Below are 25,394 nucleotides of genomic sequence, written 5' to 3'. Positions count from 1 at the left end.
GATATGTGTATGTGAGTGTGCAGGATTGCTGGATACACATGTGACTCAGGTTGACAACTTTGGGTCCGGTGAAGGATGGAGCATCCGAGGGACCATGGATAAGGCAGCAAGGACAAAGGTCGAGGGAAGCGACTTCGAGCAAAGGATGATATTGGGGATGAGCCGCGGGCTTGAATGCATCCGAGGGGCGAGAGCCAAAGGAAGTAGGATTGAAGGCAAGAGGTTGAGGCTGCGAAGGAAGCATTAAATGAGTCGTAAGGGTGAGGGTCCGAGTGCTGAGAGATTGTACTCGGATTCCAGTCGACTACTAGTTTCACTAGTCGACTAGTGCAGTCGACTGGGGCAGTCGACTGGGAGCGAATGGAATGCTTCTGTTCGCTCGACCAGTGTGGAGCAGTCGACTGCTAGTTTTAGGCAGTCAACTGGTATCGAGCCATTGGGATGTAACGGTGGAATTTCCACAGAGGGTAGTCGACTGATGGTTTTAACAGTCGACTGGTAGGTGGGGTTTTCAACTTGCGGCTTATATAGCCAAAGCTTGGGAGCTTGATTATAGTTGATGAAATTAGTGGTCGTAAACCCTAATTAGTAGTCTACTAGTTCTCAAGTGCTTGTGAGTTTTGTGATGAGGTTTCTCCACCCATAAGGAGCGACTTGAGATAGCTGGAGATTGCTGGGGGCTAATCCACCAACGGATAGGGATCGTCCACCTCAAGGACACGCCGTGGAGTAGGATCAAGCAATCTCCTAACCATGTTAAATGATCGTGTAGCTTGGTTTGATTTCTTTCTTGTCTTTAACTTTCTTTGTATTCATATTAGTTTGTATTTCCGCTGCGCAAACTAACATCGTAAGAAAAGAGAGTATGTAGGAGTGTCGTCTATCTAACCCTCCTTCTAGCCGGCCACCGATCCCCTACAGAAAGGACTTTGATCAAAACTATGAATGCATAATTCGCCTTCTTATCTGTGATAGTTCAATCACTGAAGAATTGATGTTTACCCTTACAACAAGGCTATTGTTTACTTACTTTTATTGGGTCATTATCTCCTTTAGCAAGATTGAGCTATTATCTCCTCTCAGTCAAATCAATATTACTCTTCTCTCCCCAACTCTATGGATACTTAGGCGTTGAGAGATCAGGATATTATCTTTATGACATACCTTAAAATTGCACATTAGGTTCAAGAGCATTTAGTTCTATATTTTGAATATGAATTGTAGTTTTTCCTTGCAACTTTACTTGAAGGTACTTCATTGAGGCCGCCGTTGTCATATCAACCTCCCCTTTGTATAAGGGTCGAGTGTATATCGTATTGTCCTTGTCCTTTTTAGGGTCCACTCTCTTCCTGATTGGACATAGTCAGAATTGAGCTAATATATGCCTGTAAGCCTCATAAGATGTCGCTATGTCTCTCCATGATTCCGTGGATACTTGAGAGTTACTTATCAATCACGATGCTATATATGCCGGTAAGCCTCCTCTGAACACGATTATTATCATCTCCCTACTTGAAATAGTCGCAGAGTGACTTATTCTCTATCCGACTCTAGCAGTACTCGGGAGTCATGAGATCGAGCTTATTATTATCTCCTGACTTTGATATAGTCACGAATCAACTTATTCTCTCTCCAACTCTACAGGTACTCAAGAGTCGTGAGATCGAGCTTATTATTATCAACCAACTTGGATATAGTCGCATATCAACTTATTCTCTCTCCGACTCCGCCAGTACTTGGGAGTAAGGAGATCAATAATTATTATTCTCTTCCGACTCGAACATAGTTGCGAATCAAGTTATGATTTCAATGAACATGTCATCACCATGCAACAGGAGCAGGAGAGCAGAGTTTTTTAGACGCCATTTTCATTCAATCGTTGCTAGAAGCCAACAAGTATTTTCTCTAGCGAGATCCTTACTCTCCAGATCCTCGGTCGACGCAAGAGGTTCAGCCGAATTTCTAATTGTTTTCTCTCCCTCATCGGGATCGAGTTATATTATTTTCTCTCGCCCGCTTCACGGACATTTAGGAGTCAAGGGATCAAGTTATTCATTTTTCCAATAGGATCAGAGTATTCTCTCCCTCAGCGGGATTGAGTTATATTATTTTCTCTTCCCAACTCCACTAGTAATCAAGAGTCAAGAGATAGAGTTATTCATTCTAAGTAGGAGTGGATTATTCTCTTCCTCAGTGGGATTGAATCATATTATTTTCTCTCTCCAACTCCGTTAGTATTCAGGAGTTGAGGGATTGATTTATTCATTCTCAACAGGAGTGGATTATTCTCTTCATCAACAGGAAGTCATATTATTTTATCTTCTTGACTCAATTGGTATTCAAGGGTCGAGGGATCCAGCCATTTTCTCCCTCAGTAGGATAGATATTATTATTCTCTCTCTGACTCCACGAATACTTGGGTGTCAAAGGATCGAGCTATTATCTTCATCTCCATGATAGTGGTGGGGTCACACAAAACTGCATATAAGGTTTGAGAATATATATGGTTATATCTTACGAATATGAATTGTTGCTCTCCTCCGCAGCTTTACAAGAAGGTGCTTCGCATCATGGACCAGCATCAGCAATTGTCCTTTTAAGGGCTCAACCTCCCCTCAGTCGGAAGCTAGTGAAGGTCCTCTTCAGGGCTCAACCTTCTCTCAGCCAGGAGCTAGTTAAGGTCTTCTTCAGAGCTTAACCTTATCTCAGCCAGGAATTAGTATTGTCCTCTTAAGGGCTCAACCTCCCCTCAGTCGGGAGCTAGTAACGGTCCTCTTCAAGGGTCAGCCTCCCTTCAGCCAGGAGCTAATGAAAGTCATCTTTAGGGCTTAGCCTCCCCTTAGCCGGGAGCTAGTAAAGGTTCGAAAGTGCTCAACCTCCCCAAACGAGAGCTAACCAAAAGATCCGAAAGGGCATAGCCTGTTGGTGCAATTTGCACTAATTATCTAACTCAGATTTTGATAAATGACAAGTGGATTAAAGTTAGAGTATCTTGTGAGCTAATTGCTTTACCAAGTGTGTAGGAACTAACTGATTTGAAGGACCTGATATCAAGATGAAATCCAGCTAGGTCCGCGAGACCCAATAGCTATTGCGAAGTCTAGATAAGTTTGTGGGACCTGATATTTGGCAGGAAGTCCGGTTGGGTTCACAGGACCTGACAACTGACCAAAGTCCAATTAGGTCTGCAGACCTGATAACTTGTGGGAAGACCTGGTGGGTCAAACATAAGTCAAGCGACTGTAGTTGATAATTGGAGGTAAGCAACTGGAGAAGAGATCTAGTGAGGACGCGTTTCCGGTTGAAGGAATTGTAGGTGTCGGTCTAGCTTATGTCTATTTGGGAAACCTAAACTGAGACCTTGACTAGATCTTGATCTCAGGGAGACAGGATCTAATTACTACTCCTATTTTATTAATGTTATACTAACTCTGTTTTATAAAATAAATATATTTTTATTTACTTGAACTAACTCCATTTTGTAGGAATTTAAAGGCTGAAAAAAGGGAGTTCGGACGCACGAAAGGGGTCCGGGCGCCTAGACCAGTGTCACCCGAGTGGGTGTTGCAGGCACCCTAGCGAGTGTTGTAAGCACCCGAGTAGTCTGGGCGCTAAGAGTTGGTCCAGGAGCTAGGACCAGAAAAGTTATCTCGAAGCTGAGTTGGAGTGCATTGATTGGCCGAGCCATGTCAGCATGGTCCAGGCACCTGGAGGGGGTTCTAAGCACCCAGAATGAGCATATATAAGGGCGTTCAACCAGCAGCTTCATAACATAAATTGCTACAAGTTTCATTCTTGTGTGCTGCTCCAAAAAGTCTCTAACGATACTAAAAGGCTGCTCCGAAGTTTAAAGAACGAGAGATTCTAATTTCCTTTCTATTTGTCGGTAACAATTATTTTAGCTCTTATACTCAATACTGGTAATACATTATTCGAACTGATAGTGATTGTCAAATGAAAGTGATTGACGATCGTGCGCCTTGGAGTAGGAGTCGTCACAGGCTCCGAACCAAGTAACATTACTTGTGTTAGCGTGTGCTTTCCTTCTTCCTTCTAGTTTCTTTCTTTTATTATTTCATTGCATAACTTGTTTTTAACTCTCGATTTTTGACGAATACTATTCACCTCCCTCTAGTGACTTTATGATTCTATAAGTAGTATCAGAGCAAGTACTACTCTGAATTAGTACAACCACCAATTAGGCAAGGGGGTGTTTTTGCTTTTAATATTTTTTTTTCAGTTTTGAGATTTTTTGATAGAATCCAAATTAGTATGGTTATCTCTTTGGATTAATTTTTCCATTGCAAAATACTTTTGAATTGGTGCAACACCAATCCATTTTTATTTTTTATTATCTCCCACACTACTAATCCAAGACCTAGTATTGGGATTTCTCTCCTCCCCCTTCTTGTGTGCAAGGTTCTATTTCTCTAAATGGTTCTGTCACGCCCCCAAAGGAGTCCCTGCCAGACAAAAATTCGACAGCATCTCCCCTGTACCGGTGACAATATGAAGCATCACTACAAACAAAATATACATCAGCCACATGCGGCTGGAATATTTATATACACAACCATGCAGTTATAATAACAGCCCATACGGCTGGAATGAAACAATCACAACCACGCAGTTAGATATAAAAGCAGCCCACACGGCTGTACCAACACAAACCAACACAGCGGAAAAACGAAAACGGAAGGCCCAATACAACACAATCAGCACACTGCTAGCCGGCTAGGCTTTATACAACAACCACAACAACAAATACAACAACACACCAAATACAACAAATATCGAATACAAATAAAGATATACCAAAACCTGAAACAATCGTCGGATGTGACGTAGGACCCGACAGACAGGATACTCCGAGCGACACTCCAACCATCTACCTGAAAACATAAAGATATACATGCGGTGGTGAGTATAGGTAACTCAGCGGGTAATAGAAAAGATAGTGCATGATCTATAAACAACATGGATATCACAAGTGTACACTCTCAGTAGGGAATAAAGAACATGATCATACTATCATAATCAATGCACCTAAACATATCTGACATAATAACCTGACATATAAACTGTAAAAACCACAACTAACATAATGACAGATACATACCCAATCTAGAATCGACACATGGTACAATGATCAGTAAACTCACCGGATCTGCAACAGATATACCCGTGACACCTGTGCAATATAAGTACGACTGCATATACATGTAAAATAAATGACATGTATGCAACATGGCAACCAAATGCAACAATCATATCGCAAACAAATGCAACATACCACAAACACATGCAACTATTATCTACTAGGCATGTATGCAAATATATCTCCAACGATGCACCGCGCATCAAATGCAAATGTGCATGCATGCTCCATGGTCACCCCCGCCACCTCTCTAGACACCACGACCCTTGTATGGCCTAGAGGCTTGGGTCCGTGACAAACCGTACTAGCCTCCAGTACATGCAGTGCTATAGGCGCCCGAAGCGGACGGTCAGCTAAGTAGTTATCTAACTACATAGCTAAGGGTCCCTGACCACTCATAACTCAAACCCTCTGACTACTGTACCCTCAAGATCCACTACTCCAGAGTGGTCGAGGCTGACAGAACACTAAGCGGCTGAATGAGCGCGACAGGACATAGCTCCACTCCCAGCTACCACTCTCCATCAGTGGTAGGGTGGACAGCTATAAAAACTGACAACCCTCTCAACTACAAAGGAGACGATAGTTGTCAGTATGCAATGAATGATGAACATGATATAGATATATATAATCATGATACAGACACCGTCATCATCCATGCAAACTCTAACTCCACATAAGCACTCCACAACATGAATATAATCGTCATGGTAAATCCACACATCCCACCAAACACTTATACACAACTACACACGGATAATCAACCAAAAATCTCCAATAATCCCACTGGACACATATGCACAGAACGTAAGTACAATCAACATGCATCCTCCAATAACAAACACATCAGACCCGTGTATAAACCACAAACATACAATCAGCACAACTCCTCCAAAAGTACATAACCAAACACGTGTTCACATACAACATGCAAATGTACGGTCAACATGATGTCTCCTAAAACACATATCATCCTACGTACAATCCCGGTCATACACACAATCAGCATGATAATACAAACAACCCGACAATCCCTACAATACATACTCTACACGTGTGAACATAGCAGAGTGGATATCAAGAGTGGAGACTGTATATGAATTAAATAGATCATCACAAGGGTCAAGCATAAGTATCATGCAGGAAAAACAGCAACCGGTCATGATATAAGATAAAGCAGCCTAATTCATCTAATAATAACCAGGCACTAAGTTTCAAAGAAACTATAAAGAGGCCAAGGAAGAAATACCCGCCTTAAAAGTCTCGTATCCAACAGAACCACCCCACGTCACGCTGCTTGTCTAGATCAAAGTCCTGTGATCACCTGATATATACATATATTATTTAGCTAATCACATAATCAACAACTAGGTAAACCCATAACCTAATCCTACGTCGATTAGGTAACCTTGTTTAATTCCACCTAAATACCCAAACCAAAGTAGATGATAAGATCATCCTTAATCCAACTCTTTCTAAATCCAACCATAATCCACCATCATCACACTAATCAAATCCCCTCATGAATTAATCCAATTCAATTCACATCACACCACTCATAAATCAAAGCAAGCGCAAACCCTACCATCCTCTAGAAACCTAATATAGCAACATACTACTAAGAATCAAAAGTGCATCACTGAAATACACTCACCTTGAGATATCGCAGCCAAATCCAGTATCTCGCAACCCTAAACCCACTGTCCAGAAGCTACAAAAGCGCACAAACACCTATGCTTCCAAGAAACAATCCAAAACATACCAATAATGATCATGTATCCATCTACATAAATCATTCACCAAATAACCATTACAAATCAATTCCAAAACTTACCCAACTTCAGATGCACTGTGCATAATCCAAATTCGAGGATGGCTGCTGGATATTGGTAGCTAGGGTAAGGTGGGGTTGCTAAACTCCTAAACGAATATCCTAAAACACAATCAACATCTCAACATATGAGCATTAGATTCAAATCTCAATTCATCAACGAAATCCAACCAACTTACCCTCTGTTGAATCCTGATTCCTAGCCAAATCGATGATGTTTGGGAAGATGCCCAACAACTTCATATCAGAACCAGAAAATGACAACTAGCACCGAATCTTGGGCAAGATGATGCTCAAAGTAGAGGTCTAGTGATTACAACAAGCCACAAGTAGCCAAAAATCCATCCGTAACCTATCCATCTCAGATGATGATATACTGTGAAAGGGATCTGGAATCCAAGAGGTATTGATCTAGTGATGAACTATGGCAAAATTCAAACAAGAACAGAGCACAAGATCAAGAACAAAACCCTCACCTGTCGATCACAGTGCCGAATCAAGACGCGATCAGAATCCCAGAGGCAGTTAGGGCATGGATCGGGCACAGAGACATGACAACGACGGCTAGCCGGAGACGAAGGATCAACATCGCCGATGCTCACGGTGATCCAGTGGCATCGTGTGGCGTGTCATGGTCGGGAGAGCTCGGTGGCTACACGGCATGGCGGTGCGTCGATGCAATCGAGATGCCAGCGGCGGTGGCGCGACAGCAAGGGAGGAATCGGAGAGGAGAGGAAAAGGAATCGCGACATCGAAGGGTTGGCTGAGGCACACCGGAGAAGACCGCTACCGGCGGTGGTGAGCTTGCGGCGATCAGCACAGAGGCGACTTCGCGCGTGCGCAAGGAAGAAACGGGATCGGGGGAGGAAGAATAGAGAAAATGGAAATTAGGGATAGAATTAAAAACTTAGGTATAAATTTATAACCTTAGATTAATTAATTCCATCAACTCCTACTTAATTTGGGTATTTCAAACAGGTTCCACTGTATCCCGAATCTATCCCCTCAAAACGGGACATACGGACTCCGTTTAAATCTCGAAAAATTTCTAAAAATTCTTGAAAAATCCAATAAGATTTTTCGTCCAATAACATTTATTATTTTATTTTACGGTATCTTACAGGTTCAATTTGAAGGATACAACACCGTTCGTCCCCCACTCTTCAACGGGGATGACTTCCCATATTGGAAGAGGTGGATAGAGGTGTACCTGAAGACCGACATCGATTAGTGGTTTACTATCCGATAAGGGTACAAGACGTTGATTGATGAAGCAATAAAAGTACCAGTTGACCTAGAAAGATGGAATATAGAAGACTAGAAAAAGGCTCAAATTAACTCAAAAGCAACAAATATAATCCAATACGGACTTACCAAGGAGGAACTGAACTGCGTTGGCTCATTCGAGAAAACCCAGGAGCTCTCGGACATACTGATCGAACTACATGAGGGCACAAGTGATGCAAAGGTAGCAAAGCATGACTTACTATTAAACAATTTGTTTAACATTAAAATGCAGAATGGAGAAACAGCTACTCAGCTACAGCTAGAATCAAAGATATTCTGAACGGGATTCACCTAATCGTTTACCAACTGAAAAATAGGGATGTAATCAGGTATGCCATGAACTCTTTTTCTCGAAATGCACTATGGGTATCTATAGTAGATGCCTATAAAGTTTTGAGGAACTTAAATAAATTAAAACTAAATGAGTTATTTTGTGAACTTAAACTTCTTGAACAAACTAACTCAAAGTCAGTCAAGAAAGGGATTACACTTTTTGCAGGTTCTTCAAAAGAAGCTAAGTACAATAATAAATCGAAGCCAGAATCTGAATTTGACTCAGAAGTTGATGAAGAACAACTAGTGAACATGGTCAGAAAAATGTTCACTAGAAGAAAGAACAACTTCACAAAAAAGGACCTACAAAAGGTGATCAAATCAAATGATGCAAAGGCGAAGGTCATATGCTACGGGTGCAACAAGAAAGGATACTACAAGCACGAGTGTACAAAAATCAAAGACGACAAACCCAAAACAACCAAAAGAAAGAAGACACTTAAAGTGACGTGGGACAAATCGTCCTTAGAATAATCGGACGTCAAAGATCAGAAGCATTACCGTTACCTCGCGTTGATAGCATTCGAACTGAAATCAGAAAGCAAGATGGAACAAGATGACGAGTCTGAATACAGATCAAGCCACAAGTTCGCACTCGTTTTCGAAGATTCGAATGAGGTAGCTTCTATCTTAACCTCTAAATTTTTTAGAATAATTGTTTTTGAATAAAAAATTAATAAAATTTGAAAAATAAACTGAAACATTTCTTGAGAAAAATCAACAACTCAAGGACCAAATTGAAAATAAAAATCAAAATCAAGAAATAAAACTTGAGGATGAAAATACAATCTTAAAAAGTGAAATTAACAAACTCAAAGGATTATTAAAAACTTTTACCACAACATCGAACAATTTGGACCTAATTCTTAAAATAGAAAAAGTCGTATATAATAAGTCTAAGCTTGGATATAAAACTAGCTCTACAAATAAAACTTTTATTACTCTAATAAGTCAAAATAAGAAATTAACCAAAGCTCGGGTTCCAAAAGCGTGCCTAACAACGCAAGTAGGACTCAATCGATTCTATATACTTAAAAATAAAATTTATTACCTAAAATCAAATTCATCTAGATCAGTTAACCCAAACCTAAAATGTAAAAACAAATCAAATTCAAATAAAAAAATAAATTTAAATCAAATGACTACAAAGCTAATTTAAATTCAAATTACCATCAAGTTTATTATAACTACAAAAATAATCAACATAAACCTAAACCTAAAATGTTAATAATTTAGGGAGAGGCTCTAAATTAGTTGGCACATCCAAAATAATAGTTTACACAACTAGGTAATTAGGATTAATTTAAAAAGGGATAAAAATTTAACTTGAAAAATAATACTGATAAGTTTTGGATGTTAGTAGGTTAGGAAAACTATGTCTATGCATGTCTAGGAAGATATGGCTTCGACCTGGTGTATTTGGCTTAGTGAAACTAACTGAAACTACCCTTATCAATTCTAACTGGTTAGACCAAAGTTTTATTATTAGGTTCAGTGGATAGGACTATTTAAAAATTTTTGAATGCGTGGCTACTTTAATGATGTCCAGGTGACTCACCATAGCTTAGAAGTTTATCCAAAGAATATCTATTTGTTGAACCCAAAGCTAAACTTGAATCTAATACAAGTTAAATCAAATCTTAAAATTCAACTTAACTCATTTCACAAAATCAAAGGATCTCTTTTTTTCTTGAAAATTTAGATTGGTGAGATGAATATGATTAAATTAAATTAGATAAATTTAAATTATGATTAATCAATCTAGAATTCATAATTAATTCATTTAAACTTATCATACTATTTTACATGAAAACTAAGACCTTAGATTAAGGGGGAGATGTTTATTCGGATAATTTTCAAATTCTAGAAAAACTATTTACTTTTCCTAAAAAATTCCCTTTCTTTTAGTGTTGCAAAAATTATTTTGGCCTTAGTCTAGATAGAACGCATAGAAAGCATAGTCCTATAGATCTGGGAATCAGACATCTCACAAACATACTAGGTTTACCTTGATTGTGCATTCACAAATAAAGAATGGCGTGAGATACATAGGCCTTTTGCTTGGACTTTAGATGCTTATATTGGTGCATCAATATAAGTCTAGGCAAAAAATATAATAGTACATTAATCAAGTTAAACAGTCATTTTTCAGAAAATTTTAACTGAACATTAATACTTAATTTGACTAACTAGATGAACATTGCTATCTTCTGATAGATAGTTAGTAACTAAAAGTTAGACATTTAAGGACCAATTTTAGATGAGTACTTTTAAATTAAGTTATTTTTACATTAAATTGTTCTTAACAACTTAATTAAATTTCACATAGTTCAAATTATAAATTAAAATTTTTAATAACTTAAATCAATTTTTAAATTAAATTAAACTTTAACTTAAATTAATTTTTCAAGAATCAATTTTTAAATTAAATTATTTTTAAGTTAAATAAACTTTTAACTTAAATTAATTTGTCAACAATTAATTTTTAAATTAAATTAATTTTTCAACAATAAATTTTTAAATTAATTTTAAACTTAAATAAACTTTTAATTTAAATTAATTTGTTAACAATCAATTTTTAAATTAAATTAATCTTTAACATAAATAAATTTTTCATTAATCAATTTTTTTTACATAAATAAACTTTTAACTTAAATTAATTTTTCAACAATCAATTTTTAAATTAAATTAATTTTTAACTTAAATTAATTTTTGAACAACTCCGTTAAATTTTTAACTCAATAAGATTAAATTATTTTGGTTATATATATATATATATTATATAATAATAATAATAATAATAATAATATATATTATATATAAAAAATAAAAACAATTAAAAAATTGAACATGGCACAAACTAGGGGCCCAAACTAGGAGCGAGCGCCCCTGGTATAGGGCTCTAGGCACCCTGCCCCTCCTTCCGATCCAAGTGCCTAAACATAGTCCAGGCGTCCAGACCACCCTATATAGGGGGTCAGTGGGCACCTCCTTCCCTTACACCTTTCCCTTTTCACTCTTTTACAAAGGTTCCCTCCCATTGTTTGTCGGGTTCAACTCCACATCCAACGGCCTCCCATGTGGATGAAGCATCCATTCATCAGTGTGATACTCTTCAAATGTTCTGCATTCATTTAATAGAAGAACAACATGGTTAGGAGACTTTGATAAATCAAATGTAAACCTTTCCTCACCAATAACTATATCCAACTTATGATTTTTCACATTGAATATGACTCTGGCTATAGTAAAGAATGGCCTTCCCAAGATTATTTGAATTTTTGAGTCCTCCTCCATGTTCAGTACCACAAAATTAGTGAGCACAAGACATCCAATCACCTCTACCGGCACATCTTCAATTATTCCCATCGGATATCTGCATGAATGATCAGTTAATTGTAATGCTACGGTAGTAAGTTTAATGTCCTTTAGGCCTATCTTATTATAAATTGAGTAATGAATGAGGCCAACACTTGTCCCCAAATCACAAAAATCCTTTTCTATTAAGGTATTCCCTATCTTGCAAGGGATGAAAAAACTTCCTGGATCTTGGAGCTTTAGAGGTGTAATGTATAGTAGCAAGGCACCACTCTCCTCCGTTAGTGCTACCATTTCATAACCCCTATTCCTTCTCTTGATTGACATTATTTCTTTAATAAATTTGGAAAACCTAGGCATTTCTAGTAGTGCATCAATGAGTGGAACCTTGATGCACAAATCCTTAATCTTCTCTAGAAATTTACCAAATTCTTTATCTCTTTTAATGTTGGCCAATCTTTGAAGGAATGAAACCGCTTGTGTTTGAATAATAGGTGGAGATGACTCCTCAACCTTAGCGGTACTCTCCTCCTCTTCTTTATTGTCTTTATCATTGAGTAGAGAAGGACAGAGCTCTCCATCATTTTAAGTTCCATGACTTTGAGTAGTCACTTAGGGTTCTCCCAAGGTCTGTCCGCTCCTAAGCTCAATCCTATTACAGTGTTCAATAGGATTCACATCTATCTTCCTTGGAAATAACCCCGAAGCTCTTGCAGAAGATGAAGCTATTTAAGCTATTTGACTATCCTGAATTTTCTGATGTTTTTCCATGCTTTCTATCCTTTAACTCATTTGCTTGAATTTCTTTTTCATCTCCTTTTACTCAGTAAGAATTTTCTCAAGCATCTTTTCTATCTGGTATAGTTGATAGCCTCATGACGGTGCTTGTTACTAGCTTTATTATCTGGGTTGGTAACTTGGCCTTGCCCCTTAGATGGCCTTTTATCTTGATTATTCCGATAAGAAAAATTTGGATGATTCTTCCACCCAGGGTTGTATGTGTTAGAGTATGGATTTTTTTTTCTTTGATTGTAACTTACTATTCATCACACTGCTCAAGTTGATCTATTTGTGTTGAAATGGCCCCCAGAGGGAGCATGGTCCATGCTTTCACAAGAATCACACACACATACATTTGCATTAACCATGCCAGTACCTATATTATCAAGCTTTTTGGTTATGGCATCTAGCTTCGCGGATATGAGAATAATTACATCCACGTCAAATTTTCCTATTGCCTTGACAAGGTTTCCAGAGAAGGAGCCTCCTCATATTTCAGATGCCCATTGATGATGGTTCTGAGCTACACTCTCAATATTATCTTCAGCCTCAACTAGACTTTTGTTCATTAACCCCCCTCCAGCTGCAGAGTCAAGGGAAACCTTTGCGTGATAGTTGATGCCATTATAAAAAGTGTGTAGAACTAACCACTTATCAAGACCATGATGTGGGCATTAACTGAGCATATGTTTGAAAATATCCCATGCTTCGAATAATGATTCTAAATGTGTTTGTTTGAAGCTTGCTATAAGATTTCTCATATGAGCGGTTTTACTAGAGGCATAGAATGTCAAGAAATTGCTGCTCGTATTGCTCCCAGGATGTGATGCTATTGGCGGTAAGGAAGTAAGCCACATTTTATCTTGATCCCTCGAAGAAAAACCAAATAACATTAGTTTGACAGCCTCTGCATGGAAACCATTCATCTTCATTGTCCTACCAATCTCATAAAAGACCTCAAGGTGTTGGTTCGGTTCTTCATGGGGCCCTCCTCCAAATTAGTGTTGTTACACCATTGTAATAACTATAGACTTTATTTCAAAATGATTAGCTTCAATGGCTGGTCTCTTGATGCTTGACCTCAAGTCACATGCATAAGGTGCTGCATAGTCTTTGAGAGGTTTATTTGCTATTTCTGAATGTGATTGCTCTGCTTGTTGTTTTTGCATGTTCTTTGTTTTGTGAAATGTCCTATCAATCTCAAGATCAATAGGATATAAATTTCTTACAATGTTAGTTCTATGCATATAAGAGCGACACTAAACAATTAAGTCCAAAGAATGGCAGTGTAGAAATTTTAAAAATAGAGAAAAATAGAGTTTTAGAAACAGAAAATGAAATGCAAGATAAGTAAAATGTAGTAAATAGAAATGCAGGAATAGAAATTAAAGAAATGCAAGATATATGTGTAAGTATATTTACAAAAAGAAAAGAAGGACTGAGTTTAGACTAACTCTGAATGATAATCAATAAGTGCTACGTCAATTCTCGACAACAGTGCCAAAAACTTGTTACAAGGTCACAAGTGCATGACAACATTATCAGTAATAAAAATATCGATCCCACAGGGATTGAGAATACTTAAAGACTTGCACCTTGAATTAGTTAAACTAACGAATATTGTAAGAGGATTTTCTTTAGATAAAAGTAAATAACACAAACACAGAAAGTAAACTAGAAACAAGAAGATTGAGGATGTCTTGCTTAATAAAAGGTTCTAGGGATTTTGGTTTCAAAATGAAGGACCTTAATATAGTTGGACTCACCAATTCCTACCATCAACTCTCATATGTGAGAGGAGCCTAACTAACATACCAACACTAATCTGCAGCTAAGTGTCAGAGTGTTATCCCTATTGTCATCCAATGCACCTAAATAAAGATGGTAGCGTAAGAAGTCTAGTTAAGAGGGTATCACCCAGTCATACATTCCTAGATCACTCATATCATCTACATACACTGAATTAGGGAAATCCCATTAAGTGCAGTTAAAGTCTCCCTTGTGAGAGAATCACCTCTCTTCACCTAAGTTAATCCTAGCGTTCGATTAAGAGGGAATCCTTGTCACTAGGACTCCCCGGTCATATAATCTAGAGATTAAACCATGCAAAGATAATAATCCACACACATCCATCAAATCTAACATGAGAAATAAATACAAAACCATAATTACACATTAGATTTAATAAGAGCAAGAATGAAAGTATCATTTGAATAGGGCATTGGCATAATCCAAGAGTTTATATCAAATCCACATTCACATCTACTCCATAACAAGAGAAAAATTAATCACAAAGACAAAGAACACTAATCTCCACATCCAAATCAAGAAAGTAAGGAAGAGGAAACTTAGCGAGTGTCGATGAGTAAACTTCTGATCAATCCTTGCTAACGGAGGGATGGAGAACTAGAATATAGCTTTGGATTATCAAGTTGAAGCCATCCGGATGTTAGGTTCAGAGCCTTGAATTGTATTCCCCAAAGGGTAAAACTTCCTCAATTTGGGGTAGAAACCCCTGTTTATAAGCTGGTATGATCGCTGCCACGGGTCATGCCATGGTTGTGCCCCTGGGGCACAACCAAAACTTATTGGCTGTTGGAAGGGGTGCACGGCGGTGTGGAATCCACATTGCTTGAGTGAAGTTAGTCTCTGGATGTAAGACACGACTATGTCAAAAGGCACAACCCCTCTTTAATTGAGCAATGAGGAACCACATGACCGTGTAGATCTACACTACTTGAAGCTTTTGGCCACGGGTGTCACGCCCCGAGGGAGTCCCTGTCCGAAGAAATTTTGACAGCACCTCCCCTGTACGGGTGACAATCTGAAGCATTTCTACAGACACAATATACATCAGCCACATGCGGCTGGAATATATACACAACCACGCAGTTAATAATCTCAGCCTACACGGCTGGACAAACATATCCACAACCACGCAGTTATATATATATTTCTATCAGCCCACTCGGCTGAAACCAAAACCAACACAGCGAAAAATACATAAAGACAAGCCCATACAGCGAAAAACACACTGCTAGCCGGCTAGGCTTACACTACACAACAACACAACACCCCGGAAACAAAATCGGAACACACAAAGCCAAATACACACATCTCATAAACCAAGATAAAACAAACAAAAAGGCAGAGATATGTCTTCTGATGTGACGTGGGGACCAGCAGACAGGATGCTCCAAGCGACACCATAAATAACCTGGTACTTGAAAAAAGATAGTGTCAACGGGGGTGAGTTCAACAACTCAGCGAATACCAATGGACATGAGTAGTAAGATATATCTAACAGCAACAAACATGGAATACAGCTTCCTAATCATATATAAGGAATATCCAAAACTGAAAGGTAACTGAGGAAGTTGTACTCACCAGGAACTCCTATCCAGACAAAAGGGTCGTCAAACCGAAAGTGTCAACAATCCTGTATGCAGGTCAAAGGTATGCAGCCAACCAAAATGCAGCAACCATATGCAGCAAACACAATCACAAGAAATAAATGCATCAATGCATATGATGCTAATGATGCGTCCTGGTCACCCCTGACGCCAGTCAGTCATCTCACACACAAATGGCGAGACCGAGTGGGTAGGGCTGTGACAACCGTGCACTCTGTCGTCACTGCTCCTGATGAGTGATCGAGTGTACGGGATGCTGTCGGAGTACTCCTATCCTCTTACCCCAAATCATAAATGGGGGAGCTCAATGCTCTCATCTCCCGATACACGAGGACGGGGAGGTATCTCTGCCGGCTACCACGCTGAGTCACTTGACCAACGGAGCCAAACAGAGTCCACCGTCTGCCGGCTACCACGCTGCTACACTAAATGCCACGGAGCCAAACAGAGCGGAACTGTCTACCGGCTACCACGCTGAGTCACCTGACCAACGGAGCCAAACAGCAGAACCGCCACACACCTTCCTGATATACCACTAATCCATGAGTGGTGGTGTAGTACATGTAACTGGCGATGTGCTCAACCATAGTGGAGCCGACAATCGCGCAGCATGTAATCATGATGCATGACACTAAGCATAGCCATAAACTGATCAGCATAACCATATCCATATATATATAATATGGGTACCACAGTATCAGTAAGTCAAATCCACGAATCTAGGTATACAGGTCCTCTATGGTATAACAACCTAGATCCTGAACATATCCCCCTCCATAACATATGTACTAACAATATGCACAGACCAAAGAAAAAGGGTCGAGGTACACCAATCAGATATGATATACAAATATAGGTACATAAGCCAGGTATAGTATAAAAACCTAGGTATCAGATAATCTAGATACACATGCCAGAAATAAAATCCAGAACCTAGTCCTAACCTCAGTAAAGCATGGTATGCCACTTACTCTAGGAACTAAGGTACTCATGGCAATAATCACGAGGTATAAACATGGATACCTAACAAGAGACAAAAACAGAACACGCTATGGATATCAAACTGACATACCAAAGACAATCATGATTATTGCATGTAGCTATAAAATACTATGCATATCCAATTGACAATATCATAAAAGATAAGTCAAGAGGTACCCGCCTCCAATCGGAAGGTCTAAATCCAGTCCAAATCTGACGTCGAGATGCTCGTCTCGTGTCAATGTCCTGTGATACATGGTGTTCAGTTTTAGCTAATTACATATAATAAATTAGCTAAATCAAATCCTCGAGAAGCTAACATAAATCCAGATCATAAACTCTAATTGGATCACCTAACTCCTCAATCGATTCTAATTAATCCAAAACCTAAATCCAATTACACATGAATCTAAAACATGATCAACCATGATATAGCATGTATCAAATGCCCTACACCTTACCTTATTTCTCAGCCGCTCCTGTTAATCCACAGGCAAGGAAAATTGTTGTTGGACGAATTAATTGCTTAATGTCACTAATCCTCTACTCCACCAGAAGCAACTAGCTGTTCCAGAAGCCACCCAACGCCTCCGCTGCCATAATCAGTCCACAGATAAATTCTCAACCCTTTAATATACCCTGATCCCACCAATAGGATCTAGATCTAATAGGAAAAAAATAATCAAACCAAAACTCACCAGTTTCGGATGCTCCCCTGCTGGTTCACTGTAGGAGGTGGCTGAAGGAAGACCTAACAGGGGAATTAGGGCACGGAAAAGAACACCAAGGCTTGAGTTGCTACTCCTAACCAAAGACCTACTCAAGTTTCTGGATTCCAGCGATCTAGGGCACAGATACGCCGGCAACAAAGCACAGTGATGTCGGCATCGTCTGTGGTGGCCGGCAGCAACTCACGAAGAGGGAGAGGCTCGGCTGTGCCAGGTGGTGTCGACGGTACTCGGCGGCTATGGCACAGGCGCTATGGCAGAAGAAAAATGTCGCGAAGAGGAGATCGGAGGCGCCTACAGTCGGGGAGTCAATGTCGGCGCAAGAAGAGAAGAAAGGAGACTTGGTCGGCGGTCGCTCGAGCGTCGCCGGCGCTAGGGCACAAGGATGGGGCGCCAGCAAGGCACAGTGGCGTCGCTGGCGACAGTGGGCGTCGCTGGCGCAAATAGGAAGAAAGGTTTGGCTCGGGGCGGAAGTATGAGAAGAGAGGAGGGATCGACATCTAGTGGCTTAAGGCACGGGCGAGAGGAGAAGAAGGAAAGGTCGTGAGAAGATTAGGGCATGGCATGGTTTCAGCGGAGAAACGGCAGGGAACGAAGAAAAATAAAGAAAAGAAATAGAAAACAAAAAAAGAAAAGGAAAAGGAAAATGTAACTTTTCCTCATTTAAATGGGGTAACCTAAACAGGCTTTCCCGGGCCTCGTTTTTTTTAATCCCCGTAAACTCGTCCATACGAGCTCTGAAAAATTCCCGAAAAATTTCTTAAAATTCCATAAAATTCCCTTATCATTATTTGTCATTTTTTTCCGGTATTTTACAATGGGAGCTGCCACACAAATGTGCTTGGGGACACGACCATGTTATGGTTGTTCTCGGGATAAGAGGCACAGCTGTGCCAAGAGGCACGACCATGCTCTGCTCTCTTGTCCACATGCTTCTCCTTAGCATGTTTTTGCTCTACTTTCGTTCCAAAAGTATTTCTGTCATCACAAAATACACAAGAGTAGATCTCCAAACTAAAAGAGTAAATATGATGAAATAATGATAGAAGGAGTGTAGAAACATAGAACATTCTTGAGATAAATCCATAGATGTGCGATAAAGCATGCATAAATGTGTATGTAAACTATGCACATCACCATGTCCTGCTTTGGCTCTATTTTGTGGCACGACCATGTGGGCTCACAAGGCCAGTGCCTTCTCCTCCTCTGGCATGTGACATAGCCGTGTGGATGCCACACGGCTAGGCCCTTTTTCTTCATTTGTCCACTGAATCATCTATTAGTGTCATTTTTGCTCCAAAAGCACATCCTATCAATAAGAAAACACACAAAGAGTAGATCTCTGACAAAGAAGAGTAATTATGCTAAAAATATGATAAGAGGTGTAAAAGTGTATAGATCAGGCATAAATAAAGTACATGAATATTTATTCAAACATGCATAAAAGTATATAAAATCTACACACATCACACCCCCAGACTTAAATGTTTACTTATCCTCAAGAAAAATGTTGCAATCTAAATTTATGTGCTCTTATAATACATAATAATCCCTAGTGCACATGCCTAACTCTATCAACTAGTTTCATTTATGAGCATGATTGTGGAGTAATCTAAGTATGACTTAAGCATAAGTTCTTGTGCACATTGCAATAAGTGACTCAGCTTTTCAAGTTTCAATCTCCATCATAGTCAAGTCATCATTCCAATGAATTTCTCATGTTTCCAGTGATAGACACTTACCTACCACATGCTTGGTTTATATTTCTTAGTCTACTCGAGGTCTCAAAGGAATGCTGGACATCAAGAGAAACATAGTATTTATTTCCTCAGTAACCTAACTTTGTCTTAAAGGGATAAATTGCTAGTTTCCACTTGCGAAACTATTTTTTTATCCCTTATTTTTCTCTTTTTATATATTTTTTTCCTCAAAGTGATTGTATTGTGCAACACTTGAATTTTTCTCTTTTTTTAGTGCTTTAAATGTAGCACTAGCACCCATAGAGATATTTTAATTTTTCCAAGAAAGTTTTCATGATACGAGCATCATCCAATACCCAAGATGTAGTTTAGGAAATCACCATAGAAACTGAAGTACTAAACAAATAGGATAAATCATGACTATTGGAAAGTTATCTACTATTCAAGTTCAAGTGAAGTGAAGATAATATCCTTAAGGTTAAGTCGAAACTCAAATTTATCTCCTTACAATACTTAGCTCACTTCATGCTACTAAAGATAGAGAAAAGAGGTCCACTAAATATACTAGCACTATCACCATGACAACATGAATTAAGAAATGAACGTACTAACCACTTTACTATTAGAAAAGTCCATAGTAATATGAGGATTGATGTTCTCAAAATACTTCAAAATAATTCAAAATAATTAAAAAGACAGTTAAAGTAACAATTAAAATAATTGAAGAAAAACTAAAAAATTAAACTCAAAACAAGAAAAGAAATGACATGAAAGAAAGCAAGAGTAAAATTGAAGATGATAACAAGCAAAAATGTTGAAAATGCAAAAAAAAAAAAAAGAAATGCAAAGAAAGAAAATCAAACTATGTACAACACCCCCCCTCCAGACTTAAACTTTTCATTATCCTGATGAAATCAATGTGGTGGTAGAGGTGGGGGAAAGGGAGGGCCTCATCCTTGTCGGTCAAAAGGGAACCTAGGCATACTAGGGAGCTAGCCAATGTACTCATGGTAGTGGAAAATAGTATCCACTTGATGTCTAGTGATATCCATGGTATCCATAAACTCTCTCATCCTCACCTGGTCTGTGTTGTTATCCTAGACGAATTTGGTTATCCGGCCTTGAAAATTCCTTGTGAACTGAAAATAATCATGTACCTCTTGGAACTAGTTATCTAACAATTTGAAGTAACCCTCCAACATTTATTGTTGGGTACTATGCTTCTCATGAAGTGAATCCATAGAGGCACGAAAATTAGAAAAATCAAATCTAGAAAGACTCGTACCATAGGCAAAAGAATGCCTAGTAGGTTCTGGAGGTCTGGACGGCTACGAGTGTCCAAATGATGAGGGCTCAGTGTGGGGCTTGGTGTACTCAACAAGGGTCGGGGGCAAAGTTGGGAGCTATGTCTATGATTACCCAGTTGGCGAGGTTGCAAACTATAATACACTCGGGGTAAGGTAGAGGTAATGGAAAACTATCTCTCTTAGAAAAGGAAAAGTCATTCTCATCCCGATAAATCATTTTTATGGCAAGAAATGTATCAATATTGATCCTATGGTTGCCATGAATAATCTCTATATCATTAAATTCACAACTAAAATTTACAACTTTTTGGGTGATCAACCCGCCAAAAACTATTGACCTCGAGGTTGGTTTCCCGGATCTTGCAAAGGTTTGCAAAAATAGAAACTGGTATCAAAGTCAACTTTATTAAGCATAGCCCAAAAAGAGTAAAGTTCCACCTTTCTAACTACCCCTTCACTTTCCCCTCTACCAAAGATAGTTTTGCTCATTATACGATGGAGGTATCTAAATATGAGATTTTGCATATAGGAATCCTTAGCTCTAGAGGGCTCATAGGGATCTTTTAACCTAGTAATAGAGGTCCAGAAATCATTCCAACTAAAACTAGTATCAAACCTGTGAGGTCCATCGGTAGGTAGGCCGAGATAATTATTGAAATCACTAAACGTCCATTGAAATTCATGGTTCATTAATCTAAAACTAATGTTACCAATGTAATCCTCATCAGAAGTGTAGTGGACCTCGATTGAGCTTAAAAGTTAGAACAAGGTGGGGATATGTTGGTTGATGTGAATACATCATGTCATTCCAATCAAAAGTACTAATCAACCAATCTACATCTTCCTTAATTCCAAGAACTTCCATGGTAGTAGGGTCAAAATATTTCGTGCAAACCATTTTTATAACAAAAAGAGAATCATATCTAGATTTTTTCTCATCATTTCTAAAAATAATATGATACTCATTATCGTTACCTTCGTCGCGTGCACTTCGTTTGCCTTTGCCCTTTGAAGTTGCTTTTTCTTTGCCTTTGCCCCTCCCCAGATCTTTTCCTCCGCTAGATCCGCCACTCGCTCATTAGATTCTTTTTAAAAGATGAGACATAATGGAAAGATAAGCGAGGGAGAGTGATTATTTGAAGAGGAAAGAAGAGAGATCTTGTGAGAAGAGGTAGATCTTAAGAAATGAGGAAGCTTGAGGTTGAAGAAGAAGAAGAAGAAGAATTCTTAGATTTAAGTTTAGACCTAAACCTAGATCTAGATCTAGATCTTGAAGAGATGAGACCTAATAGGTGAATGAAGAAGGAGGTGAATGGAGATGTGGAGGAAAAGAATTATGGAGAAGGAGAAGTGGAGAAAGGGTTGGTTGGGGTGGTGTGGTGGCAGACACGGTAGGGACACGATCGTGTCTTAAATACGGCTGGGTCAGGCGAGTTTTCACACAGCTGTGTCATTTAACACGACTAGGGCCTTCTTCCTTTTGCTTGGAGTCACACGACCGTGTGGATTCTACACGACTGTGTGGATTCCACACTGCCTGGGTTGGCTTCCTCTCGGCTGTAGTCACACAGCCATGTGGATTCACACAGCCGACCTTGTTGGTGCAATTTACACTAATGATCTATCTCATATTTTAATGAATGACAAGGGGATTAAAGTTCAAGTGTTTGTGATCTAATTGTTTTACCAAGTGTGCAGGAGTTGACAGGTCCCAAAGACCTGACACTTTGCTGAAATCTAGCTAGGTCCACCGGACTCGGTAGTTGGTGGGAAGTCCAAATAGGTCTGTGGGGCTTGATATCTAGCGGGAAGTCCGGTTGGGTCGATGGGACCTGACAACCGGTCGAAGTCCAATTGGGTCTGTGAGACTTGACAACTAGCAGGAAGACCTGGTGGGTCAAAGGTAAGTTAAGTGACCGCAAGTGGTAAGTGAAGGTAAGCAACTAGAGGGGAGATCTAGTGAGAACGTGTTCCCAGTTGAGTGAATTGTAGATGTCGGTCCAACTTAGGTCCATTTGGGAAACCTAAGTTGAGACCTTGACTATATCCTAGTCTTGGGGAGATAGGATTTAATTACTAATCCTATTTTATTAATGTTGTACTTGTAGGAACCCCAAGGTTGTTTTGGTGTGATCCACAAGTTAAGTTAGGTCCTGCGTTGTATTTAACCTTGTGTCTAAGTGTGCAGGAGCTTAGGAGCACAGGTACTCGAGCGGAAGACGCAGCTAGCGAGAAGGACGGCACGCGGTGCGTCCGAGGGACGAGGTGCTGCGGAAGAGTACACCGGCGGACGAGAAGGAAGTGCGCGCGATGGTTCCGAGGTACGAAAGCCGGAGCGGAAGATTGCTCGGGGAGCAAGAGACGTAGCTAGCGTGAAGGTCGGCACGGGGTGCGACCGAGGGACGAAGTCTGCGGATGAGTACGCTGGTGGACGAGAAGGGACACGCGGTAATTCCGAGGGACGAGAAGCCGGAGGGAAGCACGCTCGAGAAGACCGGAAGATGGGTTCGGGTGAGCCCTATTCCGGATGTCAGAGATCACCCAAGCAAGTGGAGCCGGAGCAGAAAGACCCGGACCAGAGGCGAGCTAAACCGGAGAAGAGAGCACGGACCAAAAGTCAACTGGGTTGACTTTTGGCTCCGGGGCGCCCAGAACTGTCCGGGGCGCCCGGAGCTGTCCGGGGCGCTCGGAAGTGACTTTTTCACAGGATCGAGCTTTGACTCGATCCAACCATTGGGGGATAAGTTTTATCCCCCCCAGGGCGCCCGGAACCCTTCCAGGCGCCCGACCAAGGCTATAAATATAGCCTTGGTCCAGAAGCGTTTGAAACAATCACGATCATTCTATTTCCAAACACTTGTATGCTTTAGTTGTAGTTAAGCTTCTGTTTTCTGTGCCTAAACGTTGTAAGAGGCTTCTCCGCCTGAAGGAGTTTTTGAGCTTAATCTTCCTTGGATTAACAACCACATCGGTTGTAACCAAGTAAACATCTGGTGCCTCGTCTTTTCTTTTATGCTTTTATTTATCTGCTTAATTCATTTTACAAGTGTTAGCTTAATCGTTCGAGGAAGGGTTGTTTGTTTTTAATTGACAGGTTATTTACCAACCCTTCTAGCCGGCCCAACGGTCCAACAAGTGGTATCAGAGCCAAGTATGCCTCAGAAGGACTAACCGCCGTCTGACGCAACAAAAACGATGGTCGGAGCTAGCGACTACCCACCTGCATTCGAGGGGGAGTTTTCCATCTGGAAACAAAACATGGAGGTATACCTTAACTCAGATTCTGGTATTTCTTTAATAATGAAATTTGGTTATGAAGAACCAAAGAACACAAACGGAGAAGGACTCGATCTACGCCTCTGGAACGAAAAGCAACGTGAGGAGTCTATGGCAAATGGGCGGGCAAAATATTATCTTCTGAATGTAATACCAAAGGAAGATTTCAAAAAGGTCGCAGATTATGAAAGCGCAAAAGAACTTTGGGAAAAGTTCTTGCAGCTCTACGAAGAACCTTCAGACATCGAGTCGACATCAGAATCCGAGACGGAAGAAATCCGAGACAGTACCAACAGCCAAAGTACATCCCGAGATCGATGAAGGGGAGAATCTTCGGAAGAAAGCAACTCGGGGGAGAATCAATTACTGACAAGGTAAGTCAGGTATGGACTCGAACCTCTGATCAATTGAATGATTCAATCAAAGAATTGCCTGAAAATTTTTGCGAATCATCGAAAGAGTTTTTTATATTAGAAAATCAATTGTCAAACTTATCCTGCAAATTTGAAATATTATCGAAAGAGTTCTTCGAATTTCAAAATATCTTAACAAAAGAATTTTGCAAGTTGGAAACTTTGCTAAAAAACTTTTGTGAATCACAAAGAAGTTTTTCGAAAGAATTATGCAACTTAGAAATATTATCGAAAACTTTTTCTGGTCCTAAAAATTTGGAATTACAAATTACTTTATTGAAAAAGTTTTATGAATTAGAAATTGATTCATCGAAAAATATTTTCGGATTAAGAAATCTATTATTAATAGATTCCTTCAAATTCTTATTGTTAAAAAATTCTGGCAAATTACAAAATATTCTTTCAAACGAATTTTGCACATTGCCGAAAGATTTTTTTATATTATTGAGGAATTTTATCAAGTTAGAATTTATGCTATTTGAATATTTTTGTGAAGTTGAAATTCAAAAAATAATAGAAATTAACATGATACAAATTGTTGCATGTTTAATATTTGTGGCTTTAAATTTGAAACAGTGTGATTTAAGAAGTTTTGATAAATTAAAATGGAAATTTAAATCCTGTTGATAAAGAGCATTAGAACAACAATTAAATAAATGCAAAGAAAATTTTTTTTACGTTATCAATTCTGATAAATTTTCTTGCATAAATATTTGGGCTTAGAATGATTTTTTTTGTGAAAATTATTGCAAAATTTTCAAAGATTCTCGAAATTGCTCTTAATGACTTAGAAAATTTTTTTGATTTGATTTAGAGATATTTTTTTCTAAGTCTCTAACCCTTAGATTGTTTTTTTTTAAACCCCATTT

General features: G+C 39.2%; 1 non-coding gene across 1 annotated transcript; it reads left to right on the top strand.

Moving 5' to 3' along the window:
* The first annotated feature begins 13,364 nt into the window (after positions 1–13,364).
* On the top strand, positions 13,365–13,470 carry LOC121998896. Its single transcript, XR_006116683.1, has one exon. It is a non-coding gene; the product is annotated as a small nucleolar RNA R71 (small nucleolar RNA).
* Positions 13,471–25,394: the final 11,924 nt, after the last annotated feature.

The sequence above is a fragment of the Zingiber officinale genome, chromosome 6A, assembly GCF_018446385.1.
Source record: "Zingiber officinale cultivar Zhangliang chromosome 6A, Zo_v1.1, whole genome shotgun sequence".
NCBI lineage: Eukaryota > Viridiplantae > Streptophyta > Magnoliopsida > Zingiberales > Zingiberaceae > Zingiber > Zingiber officinale.
Note: the sequence above shows the minus strand (reverse complement) of the source record. Positions and strands in the feature narration are given on the sequence as shown.